Source organism: Canis lupus, chromosome 1 (assembly GCF_003254725.2).
Source record: "Canis lupus dingo isolate Sandy chromosome 1, ASM325472v2, whole genome shotgun sequence".
NCBI lineage: Eukaryota > Metazoa > Chordata > Mammalia > Carnivora > Canidae > Canis > Canis lupus.
In genome coordinates this window covers 22,672,920-22,685,633 of record NC_064243.1, presented here as the reverse complement: position 1 = coordinate 22,685,633, position 12,714 = coordinate 22,672,920, and the positions used below count along the sequence as shown (strand labels likewise).

Sequence of the window (12,714 nt, the reverse complement as noted above, 5' to 3'; positions counted from 1 at the left end):
CCATCCCCAGGACTAATATTCTGGGCATAGAGGTTTCAACTTGGTTTGGTTATACCTGCAAATCAAGGATTAAAGATAGGGCTCAGAGTGCCAAGACAAAATGGATTAAAAATTGGGTTTGAAGAGGATTGAGATGAGGAGGGAGAGAGCTGGAATCTGGTATGGGCAGAGTCAATATGGTGGGGGTATTTTAAATAAGTCAGAAATTCAAGACTCTGATTCAGATCAATTTCTGTTCAGTGCTACCGATTTGTAAGCCTGGAAAGTCAGTGAATTCAGAGCCTTGGTGTTGCTCTACTTACCAAGTTACATTTTCATTGTATTGAGCAGGGACTCCACAGTGCAGTGGACACCTCTTATATTAGTGCTATGATGTGAAATGAGGGAAGAAACAGAATAGTTATTGAAAACTGTGCTATTTCTGTATCGTAAACTTCATGTTCTTGTGAGCCACCATGGCTTTTCAATTTAAATGCTGAAGCAGAGAGCCTGCAAAAGAGAGAAGGGGGGAAAGCAGACATTCCTTTAAGGAGCCATGGAGCCAGTTACACGAAATGCCCAGAAACAGAATCAAAATGGGAAATGAGTGGATGGCTGCCTTTATTGCCATTACGGATGAGGGACCGTAGGTCAGGTTACATTCCCAATGACAGCTTGCATAGCTAACTATGAGGCATGGCTATCCCCTAAATGGGAGCACAGTGGAGGTTTCCAGAGTCCAGGTGCCAAAAGTCCTTTTGTTTGAATCCCTGCCCCAACCCCTGGCCTTTCTCTTGAGGTCTGGTGTCCTTTTGGCACACAGCATTACACCTGCTGTACTTCCGTGGAGCCCACCATGACAGAGGAAGAGAAATCAGCTGGTCTTGGTGCTTGGGGCTTTATCGAATTTGCTTTGAAGAGTTACCAAGTGGTTCTGGCATGAGACACATTCTTGATTAATCCCCCAGATTGACCGTCTCATGTGATTGCCAAACACAGGAGAAGGAGATCAACAGAGTGATAAAAGTACTCATTCACCCTTGTGCGGCCTCTTTCTTTAGCCCTCCCCCGTGATGGGCCCTCTACTACGTACCAAGCCCTTGCGTTAACCCTAAATGCCCAAGACCTCAGTGGTAGCTCCCATGAGACCCCACCACCATTCATGATAGGGCCAAGTGTTTCACACATTCTGAAATATCTTCTCCCCATCAAATTTTTTTGACAAACCTGTGTGATCGCCGTTAGTCTTTCATTACAGAAAACATGGGAAAACAGAAAAAAAAAAAAATGGGAAAGTCTTTATAAACACATGTATATTTGTTATTTCAAAGTACATTTTTTCTTTGTAAGATTAAAAGATTAAAAGAAAGTAAGGAATAAAAATATGAATGAATACACAGAGACAAATACAAACGAGTATTTCATTTCATTTCCTTGAAGTCCTGCTAAGCGATATATTGGCTAATTTGAGAAGAAACCTGACATCAGGGATCCCTGGGTGGCGCAGCGGTTTGGCGCCTGCCTTTGGCCCGGGGCACGATCCTGTAGACCCGGGATCGAATCCCACATCGGGCTCCCGGTGCATGGAGCCTGCTTCTCCCTCTGCCTGTGTCTCTGCCTCTCTGTCTCTCTCTGTGTGACTATCATGAATAAATAAATAAAATCTTTAAAAAAAAAAAAAAAAAACCTGACATCATTATGGGTAACAACATCCTAATATATTTTCTCTAAAAAATGTAGAAATAATTCCAAGCCTGTGATAACCTCATAGGTAGAGATATTTCGCCTCTTGTTGGAACTTGGTCCCCTGGAAATCACAGTAGAACTGTCCCCTCTTTTTTATTGGCTCACATATCCAGGACACGGCCCATAGCAGTGTCTGTACCACCTCCCCTCTGTCCCTCTTCACATTTCACCTATAAGGTGCCAGGTGAGAAAACTATGGATAGTCCCAAGGTGAGGAAGGACGAGGTACAGCCTGGAATAAGCATCCCTAATGAGATTGCTCACGTTCATTTCAGGATGACCCAAGCTCCTATCAGGCTCACACTCCAGGCAAGTGCTACCCGAGGCTGGAGGAGAACAGCTGGGGGCCAGGCAGAGGAGAGAAAGAGGCAGTGGGGCTCATTAATAACTAGAGCGAAATTCCCGAAAAGGGGGCTACATGAAGGAGGTAGAGAAGGATACAAGCAAGTGAGCAGATATAAGAGATAAAGAAGAAGGAAAGTCAACAGCCAATTCCAGACTGGTCTGTCCTCTAGCGCTCTCTTAGCCACTGCTTGGAGTCCTCGCCCAGGCAGCAGTAGGACCTTAAGTTTGCAAACCTATGATAGGTAAGATGGAGTTGAGCCAAAAGGATGAGCTTTCCAGGGACATATTTATTTAACATGCTGAGTCTGAAAAGTGAAAGTTCATCTTGAGCCTACAGCTTTTTTGGGATCTGTAGATTCCTTCTTCCATTTATTCCATTAGAAAATGCGTATTTGGTAGAGAAAATGCATAAGAATGCAAATGGTACAGACCCTTAACCCCCCCCACTAGATGAATGCAGCAGGTGAAATGGCTGAGGTGAATTCCTCGGGGCTCCTCCTGATTCACTTTCCCTCATGATGTTCTTTTCCCATTAGGGAACAACAAAATCATTTTGTCAGTGGACAGAGGGGATGAAAGAACAAATTCTGGTTAAAAAAATAATAAGATAATTAGTTTCTGATTATGCATACATATGTGCCATGGATTGTTTTCACGTTAAACTTCTGAGATCTGTCTTCCAACTGTTACGGTGCATAGCAGTGATGAATAAGAGCTGCTTTGGAAAGGAAAAAAAAAAGGTAATGCACAGCAGGAAAGTTAAAGCAAAATGTATTTTGAGGCTGAAACTCATTCCTTGAACACGTTTAAATTGAGACCTTCTTTTTTAATCTTTAAAAACGAGATAACTTTTTGAAGAGAGTAATATGTTGCGTGTTAAAAATAACCCTCTGGTAACGCTATGAATGGCAAGAGTATTTTCCCCCAGACACCCTATGTTGTCCAAGACTTATTTCTTATTCACCCTTTCTGTGAGGTCCAAATGCAGCTCAGTGGGTGGTGAGAGTTCAGTAGATTCTTGTTCAGGGCTCCTTTATATATGTTGATGAACTTTTATGTGTATGTAAATTTGTTTGCTAATTTTATTAACTTTCTAATTGGATTTGAGTTGCATTGGAGCCTATTCTAGAGGAATTGGCCACATTGCTAAGTATTATATAAAGGGCTACCATCTATTGAGCACTAGCTGTGTATCAGATAGTGATACTGCTTCGTGTTGGGTACTATTTAGTACTAGTTTACAAATAAGGTGATAAGATTGGGGCGGGGGATGGGGGGTAGGGGCTTGGAGCTGAGGCATTTGCCTGCACCCCAGACCTAGTAGCACAGCAGTGACAGAACTGACATCTTGCTAACTCTGAAGTTAATGCTGTCTAAACCAACCACTAAACCATATTGTCTCACATTACTCCTAATCCCCAACCCTTCTCCTCTAAGGGATCAAATTTGTAAAGGAAGAGACAAATTTGCAGAAAATTTATGGGAATAGACAAGTATCCAACAGGAAAAGCTATGAATTATTTTATGTCTGTTTAATGTGTATTTTATTTATATATTTATTTTTTAAATGACTTTATTTATTCACGAGAGACACAGAGAGAGAGGCTGAGACACAGGCTGAGGGAGAAGCAGGCACCCTGCAGGGAGCCCAATGCAGAACTCCATCCCAGGACCCCGGTACCATGACCTGAGCCAAAGGCAGATACTCAACCACCGAGCTACTCAGGTGCCCCTCAATCTATATTTTAAAGAATATGTATGCAGTGAAGGCATGCATGGTTTTTCTTTACGGCATGGTTTTTCTCTTCATGTTTTCCTAATTAAGTTATGGTTAACCTGCTTTGAGCCACATAGAGCGATATTGGTGTTAGAGGCAAATCAGAGTTTGGCAACTTCCAATCTATCGCTGCAACTCATAGGGAAGCTGTAGGATCTGCCAGATCCTATTCAAAAGTGGCCACAGTGTTTTCTGATGCAGGCAGGCTGGGTCCAAGGGTCCAGAGAGGGAATCCCACATGACTAGCCCAAGAAGATCCTTGACTTCAGGCAGGATGGAACTCAAACGTGAGCCTGCTGAAAGTGAAAACAGAGTTTATGGAAGTTAAATATATAGAGAGAGTGAGATTGAGATATGAGCAGAGTGTCTGGGAAACTTGGAAAGGAAAAGAGTACGAGTCTCGTCTTTGCTTGGAGTCTGGGGTTTTTACTGGTAATTGTGGTCTGGTGCACATGTCCTCATAGGCATCCAGGACTGGTCAAAATAAGGACAGGGTCCAAGAGTCCTTCATAAGTCACTCCTTTTCCAAAGCCAGGGGTCTTGGCCTCAAGGTGTTTGATCTTAGAAAAGTTTTACGAAGACCAGTCACTCGTTAGATGCTATTTGTTGTGCTGGAAGACTCCAAAGGTCCTTTTATCTCTTTGTTCCTTGCAAAGAGGACAAAAGCTATTTTCATTATAAGACATGTTAGAATGGGGTGGAGGGTGCAGGTCCTAGCAAGAATAGAAGATGGGAAAGGAACAACTTTTTTTTTTTTTTCTTTCATGAGGTTCCCTTCAGTTCCCCTGTCTCACTTCTAAACTGCTCAAAGTCCTTACCAAGTTACCAGTGCCAATTCATAATGGGAAACTAGAGGCTAAGGAATTTGGAAGCCCTAGCATGGACTACCTAAGTGGGATTCAGTCTAGACCAGTAGGTGGAGAGATTCCTTCCTTATGTCAAACCTAAGATCATTGCCAACATGTGATAGTTTTGATTTCCATTTTTTTTTCCTCACGCATCTCCCATGATCTCTTATGTCCCATTTCTCTTTTCTTCTCCTGTATTGTTTCCTACCACTCGGATAGTGCTGGTAAGTCTAGATTTTTCCTTCATCAGAGACTTAAGAACCCACTAGCTTAAACTAGTTTATAAAATAAATAGTATATACTAGCAAAATAGATGTAGTTCTGATGTTACCTATCAATTCCCTTCCAATGATGTCCTGATAAAAGAGACAGCCAGCTGTGGCTAAGCTGGGGTCCTCTTCTCACTTTGCTTCTTTTGTCATCATCAGACGGATCTCTGAATGTCACAGGGCTCTCGATGATCTATGCTTAGATCATGATGATCTATGCTTCCCTGCATCATACTGGTCCCTTTCCTAAGTCAGACTTAATGCTTGCATTGCAGAGAGTCCCAGTTGTTGTCTGCAGTGATTTCTAAGTTTAGTGCTATAGTAGAAAGACTTTTGACTTCAACTACATCATGTATCATTAGCAGGTTCTGTTTTCCCTTTGCTATCCCAGAAAGAGAAGCGGAATCTTTGGAGGTAAGTAGACTGAGTTTGAATTGCAGCTCCACAGGATAGCAATTATGTGATTTTGGGCTTATGGTTCCTAAAGTCCTCACACATAAAAGGGAGATAATACTTATCCCCCATGGTCGTTGGGAGACTTTAATAAATGCTTATTGCCTATACATATACAGTGTAGTCAACAAAGGTTAATGTTCTCCATCACCGCGTGGCTTCCTGTTGACTGCTATCAGATGTTACCCCAGATATTGGGCTAAAAATCTCCCACTTGTTATCTCAGTGAAGTTGTTCTCTTTAACTGCTTCGTACTCACCCAGAAGCACTCAACAATTCCTATTTCTCAGATTCATCTTGGAGATTATCTAGGATTTAGAGTTGAGTTTAAAATGTGCTTTTGAGACAGCTTTTCCTGAGCAGCAGGCCAGCCTGACTACTGCACTTATGCCCTATGGTGTTGGTAAAAAGCTTTGTTCTCCAGCCCATCATGTAAACCACATTCATTTCTCTCGCAAGAAGAACGGAGAAGAAAGTAGAAGCTGAGCTCCTTACTAAAGCTTGCTCTATTGCCAGGATTTCTTTTTTATCTGTATCATTTACTCCATCTTGACAGCTTGAGCTAAAGCCATGCCCCAGCTGACATCTTGGAGAATCTCCCTTTTCCTTTTGTAAACTTGAACACAGAGGTCACGGTAGAGGGGCCCAATGGGGACAAGGGACATATTTCGACTGAAGTGATGAACAGAAAACACGGTCGGTTTTATTTATACCAAGAAAGAGTCTATGTTTTCTAAGAAGTAAATCCCAACAGTAAAGTCAACAGTTTTCCAAACAAATCAGTAACCACACCAGCAATGATCAACACAAAATTCACAAGGCAAATACCTGATTAATAGACCTGATAACATCTAACATCCAATAATGGTTTTGAGAAGGGAATTTTTTTTTATTTTTTTAAATTTTTATTTATTTATGATAGTCACAGAGAGAGAAAGAAAGAGAGGCAGAGACATAGGCAGAGGGAGAAGCAGGCTCCATGTACCGGGAGCCTGATGTGGGATTCGATCCCGGGTCTCCAGGATCGCGCCCTGGGCCAAAGGCAGGCGCCAAACCGCTGCGCCACCCAGGGATCCCTGAGAAGGGAATTTTTGTTGATCTGCTTTAGTCTTTTAAGAGGCCTGAGTTGCCAACATAAGAGTAGTGAGAGATCTGCAAATATCCCGGTTCTTGTGCTATTTTATATTTTATTTTCAAATGGCTTTTGGAATATAACCTTATCTACTTGCTTTCAAAGAAATTGAATTTGTAGATGAGGAACTACCTCTGATGATGGTAAAAAATAGTAAAAGTCCATTATGGTTAAAAATAATAATTAAGGTTGGTCAAGCACTTGCTGTGTGTTAGGCAACATTCTGAATTCTTGACACGATTATCTCACTTAATCCTGACAGTGACCCTATGATGTAGATGCTTGTTTGGTCACATTTTATAGATAGGGAAACTGAGGTTCTAAAATAGATCATATAGTAAATTAATAGTGAATTTGGTACTGTAATCTAGTTCCCAAATATGAGTTTTTGACCCTTTCACTAAGTAGTTACAGATGGAACGGGAATTGAAGATGATCTCCTATCACCTCCTCATTGTAACGAAGAGGAGACTAAAGCCCAGAGAGCTGGAAGTGATTTGTTTAAGGTCACACAGCCTTGTGACAAATTGAGGATGAGAACTCAGATCTACTAATTCTCCTTAAGATCAATATTCCTTTGTCTTATACTTCACCCATGGTTATTTCTCCCTGGTTATTTTCTGTCATTTCTTGAGAACCTTTTAACATGACGTTTTAAAGAAAAAGAAGGAAAGAGAAAGGGAAGGAGCCAAGGAGGGAGGTGAGGGTAGAAGAAGACAGAGGGGTGGGGAGAAAGTGATAGAAGGAGGGAGGCAGAAAGAAAGAAAAGAAGAAAGATATAAGACTCAGATTCAAGTCAATTGTACTGAATAAAATGTTAGGTTTACCTGGTGGAGGACCGGAGTCTGAGTCCTCAGACATAGCTTTACGATGAGCCAGAGGATGTGTGGCTGCAGGTGTTGAAGGGAAATGCACTCGTGTTCTAAGGTAATAGTCTGCTGTTAGACATGACTTCTTTTGTAAGGAATAATATTTGTACTTATCGCTTGGTTCCCATAGATCACCTGCTTACGTCATGATACCTTTACTCTGTTTTTCTCCATCTTCTCATAGTTCAATGCTTTTCCTTTCTCCTGGAAATCAGAGAACATATAAGCAATTTTTTTTTCACATTTTGTAAAATGCTCAGAGTATGATCTCACACAGCTGATAAGGAACCAAGAAGCAAACACTTGGCCAAACCAGCTCTTGTTCATCCAAGTCACATGTCTAGGGCCCAATTGTCTTGGCTTCTTTGCTCATGTCTTCATTCCCCTTGGCCTGGCATTTAAATGCCCTTATCACTCACTGTCTAGAATCTACTTGCATTCCTTTTTTTTTTTTTAAGATTTATTTATTTATTCATGAGAGAGAGAGAGAGAGAGGCAGAGACACAGGAGGAGGGAGAAGCAGGCTCCAGGAGCCCGGGATGCGGGACTCGATCCCAGGACTCCAGGATCATGCCATGGGCCAAAGGCAGGCACCAAACAGCTGAGCCACCCAGGGATCCCCTCTACTTGCATTTCTATCTTGTCTTTTCTTTCCACATCCCCTTCCTCTTCCGTTAGTTCTGCTTCCACCAGCATTGCCTCCCTGCATCTTTACCAGCTCCCTGATTTATTTCTCTGAGAGTATCCATAGTTGCCCTGCTTAATGGCAGGTTGGTGAGCAGAACTGTGTTTAATCAAATATTTCCACAAACCTATCTTTGACTCCTTTATGTGAAGATTTCAGGGAATGGGTTAGCCATGGTAATGCAAGATAGGTAGAAAAATAAACTGTTTTTGTGCCATAGTAAATTAAGCAGAAAAAAAACAAAACAAAACAAAACAAAAACCAGTGCTTATTATAGTTAGGAGGGAAATTCAAAGTCTACTACTTACATGGAAAGAAGTGGTCTTAGGTAGAGCCGAAGGCCCATGCACTTGACTCAGAAAAGATTTATATTTCGATATGGAGGATTGAAGCCTAACAACAATAAACTATACACCTGTTTTTAGATTGTAATGGAGGATTTAATCAAATGTGCTTTTAATTGAGCCATTTACTGATGCAAATTATTATTGTCATCATTAGCCTTATTGTTACCAAACTATTGCAGCATATAAACTTAGTACTAGTTGTTACCAAACTGTTGAGGAGCAAAAACCTGTGGGAGACAGAAGAAGCCATGATAATTAATTATAATAAAAAAAAAATCTTTATAGCTCACTGAAATACAGCACCAGACAAACAAACTAACAAAAGCTCTGAATCTTCAGTGATTCATTATGTTATCAGTCCAACCACTTTTTTTTTTTTTTTTTTTAAATGCCTGGAAACACTTAGAGGATGGCGAGTTAGTTGTGTCATCGAACAATGGGAGTTAACACCATGGCTGTAAAGCCACGCATATGACCTTAGCGGACGCAGCAGCCTGCCTCTGAAGTGCCCTCAACGGAATTGTTCTGTTTTAGATGAGAAAATGATGCAGACAGGTGAATACTTTTCAATCTCTTCCTGCCATCATCACCAACTCCTATTCTCTCTTTAGCTTTTTACTTAGGCTCCCTGAATGTCCCCATTGCCTTTCCACAACGTAGACCCATTTATCTAACACAAAGAGTGACTGATTTTCACCTGTGTCATCATAACTGTGTTCGCGGCTCATCCCTTGAGTGGGTTAGACACCGCACGAAGCATTTACACGCATGAGCTCATTTACTCCCATCATTAACCTGCGTGGCAGGTGTTACTACCTCTTGTCTTACAGCGAGGAAACTGAGGCGCATGCAGATTAAATAAATTTATCGAAAACACACAACTGGTAAGTGACAAAGCTGAGACGCACACTGAGGCATGTGTGAACCGGAAGCCGGGGTCCCCTTACATATCACCCCTTTAATTTTCAAAGAGGCAGCTGCTGCTTTTTAGGATGCGAACGCTCTTAAAATTTGATATTAGAGTGATAAGAGCATATTAATGAGATTTCACCATCAAAGCCCTTTTTTTTTTTTTACTTCCTTTATTTGGTGGCGTGAACACGTTCCACATAATCAAATGAATTTACCACGAATCTCTTCAAATTTCTTGTTTGTGTGCTTCAAAAACACATATCAACCCAAGGCTCTTCTGATCCGTTTTGATCAACTAAGCCTAATCTAAAACACAAAATAGCTGTGGTTCTAAATCTCTGATTTGAGAATACTGCTGTTCCATCAGAATAACATTCATCCAGACAGAGCTCCATTGTGACAAATCTCCATTTCATTCCATCCAGCTGAACGCAGCATTGGTTTATTACCAGTAAGTGTCGTAGATGCGCTACAACATGTATTACTTTGGGGAATCCAAAAGTAATTAAAACTTGGTTTCTGCTCTTAAGAAGCTTATGGAGTAGAAAGAAAAGCAGATTTTGCTCAACCAGTCAAGAAGTGAGTAGGGTATTGGGGCTATGAAAGAATAATGACTTCTGAACTGGGCATGGGGGGATTTATAGGATTTGAGAGGTTGATAAGGTGTGCAAGAATATTGAGAGTAGGGAAAAGGATGCAAACTGCAGAGCATAAAGGATATGTAAAATACAATTGACCCTTGAAAAACAGGAGTTTGAACTGTACAGGTCCATTTTTATGTGAATTAAAAAATATATATATTAAAATATATATATATATATATATATATATATATATATATATATATATATATAGTATGGTGTTTTAAATGTATTTTCCCTTCCTATGATATTCTTGATATTTTCTTTTCTCCAGCCTACTTCGTTGTGAGGATATAGTGTATATTGCATCTAGTATGCAATGTATGTACTAGTAAACTCTTTATGTTATTGGTAAGGCTTCTGATCAACAGTAGGCTACTAGTAGTTAAGTCTGGGGGGAGTCAAAAGTCATACATGGGTTTTTGATTGCATGGGAGGTCAGTGGCCCTAACCTCTACCCTGTTCAAGGGTCAGTTGTATACATGGAACAAAAGTTCTACCTAAAAAGGTGGGCTGGGCCCAGGCTGAGCTTGACAGTGTCCTTGAGCTTCCGTGAGAAGCCCCGGCTTCATTCCCCAGGTAGCAGGAATCCTTGGGAGGTTTTAGGGATGAGAGCAATAGGAACATATCTCTCGGTGATAGGATGCTGATAGCAGGATGAAAGGAAAAATGAAAATGGAGCAAAGGCGGGAGATTAATCAGGGAGTAGCTGTAATAGTCCCTGCGGGTGGGTATGTCATTTTGGACCAAAGCACCAATGGTTAGGGAGGCAAAAAGGTGTGCCTGTCACATGCTTTCAAAGTAAAATTTAAAAAAAATAAATAAGGGAACCCTGGGTGGCACAGCAGTTTAGCGCCTGCCTTTGGCCCAGGGAGCGATCCTGGAGACCCGGGATCGAATCCCACGTTGGGCTCCCTGCATGGAGCCTGCTTCTCCCTCTGCCTATGTCTCTGCCTCTCTCTCTCTCTCGTGTGACTATCATAAATAAATTAAAAAAAAGAAAAATAAAATTAATCAATTTTAAAAATTAAATAAAAGTAAAATTAAAAAAAAAAAATCATACTTTGACCGGTTGGGCGTGAGATGTCAGGTTGGGAGTGTGGGGAGGGAGTCCAATATGATGCCGAGGCTCTTGCCTGATGACTGTGGGGAGAGCTGGCTGGGGACAGTGAGCAAGCCTGGTAGGTGATGAATGCGGTTGGGTGCTCCGAGCTTGAGGTGGGAGTGTGTGGAGGACGATAGTAAGACTCTTCATTAATTCTCACCTCCGCTGCGTAATGCAGAGGGCGCAGAGGAGCTGTGCCACACCTGCGTGGAGTAGGTGCGCTTATGCGTGGGCCTTCCCCGTTGTGCGATTTCCACTAGGGCGTCCTCGGTTAGCGTGGAGCGCGGTTGTTCCGGAAAAACTAAAACAATGCTGAAGGAACCCACACGGTGAAGTCAGTGACAGGGAAAACACTTTCTCATAATTAATCTTCCCACCGAGGACGTGCCAGCCTGTAGCTGGGAGCTCTACTGCTCTAATTGGACTCTTCAGAGCACTTTCTACAAACCATCTCGGTCATCTTTGAATGCCAGACGCCTTCTAGAATTTACAAATGACTTTTTCATCTGAATGGGTGGCTGAGGTTCATCCCAGAAAACCCAGGGATTCAGCTCCTCAAAATACGGCCGCCTACTGACGTCCGCCTTACACGCGTTGACTTGTCATTGATACTGGGGACTGGTGGTTTCCCACGTGTTCTGGGGACCAGCCTAGAAAAACCCACTGCAAACCGACTGAATCAGAAATCTAATTCCATTATGCTTGGAAAATCTGAAACCAGAGATGCTGGGGATAGGCCCTGGCAAGGTGTATGTCCCGAAGTCCTCCGAAGACTACTGCCTCCTGCCGTCTGTCAGCTACTGCCCCCTACCTAGAGGTAAGAAGTGGTGGGAAAAAGTGTATAGGAGGGGAAACCAAAGGGGAAAAAAAAAAAAAAAAAAAAAAAAGAAGGAGAACTTTAAGGAAAGTCAGTATTCACCTTCTTTTTGAAGAGTGGAAGGACCAGCTTAGGGCCATGCAGTTACGCTCCCGTCACCTGCAATATCCGTTCAATGTGTATCGAGGCGTTTTTGGTTTTGTTTGCTTTCTGCTTTGGTTTTTTAATGTTTGTCGAGAATGCCAGGGACTGAGATAGGTTTGGCATATTCAAAAGGAAAAAACAAAACAAAACACCCAAACCTCTGTGTTTCATTAGTGTTCTGAAAGCAAAGCTCCTCTGCAGGTGAAGCACCACGTGGGGTCTGGGGGACTTGGAGTCCACCGGTGGGTGGTCCGCAGCCGCTGGAGCTCCTGGGGGACCCCTGTGGCCGGCCTGCTGCCAGGGACCCTTGTGCACCACACGTCCCCCAGCGCCACCGTGGCAGAGACACCGAGGCCCCGGGCTCCTGGCCTGCTGCCCTGACGGGGCTCTGAGCCCCCCATCTCTCTGGCTTCGTGGCCCCCAGAGGGAGCTGGGCAGGAGCACCATCCTGTCCCCCTGCTCCCCTGGCCCTGGGAGGGAGCTGGGTGGGAGCACCATCCTGTCCCCTGGTGCCTCTGGTCCCTGGAAGGAGCTGGACGGGAGCTCCGTCCTGTCCCCTTGACACCCTGGGCCCCAGAGGGAGCTGGGCGGGAGCTCCGTCCTGTCACCCTGACACCCTAGAACCCAGTGCTTTTGTAGAAAGTG

General features: G+C 42.8%; 1 protein-coding gene across 3 annotated transcripts in view; it reads left to right on the top strand.

The window, feature by feature from the left end:
• DCC (DCC netrin 1 receptor) overlaps window positions 1-12,714 on the top strand; it is a 1,086,886-nt gene that overhangs the window by 69,897 nt on the left and 1,004,275 nt on the right. The window lies entirely within an intron of this gene.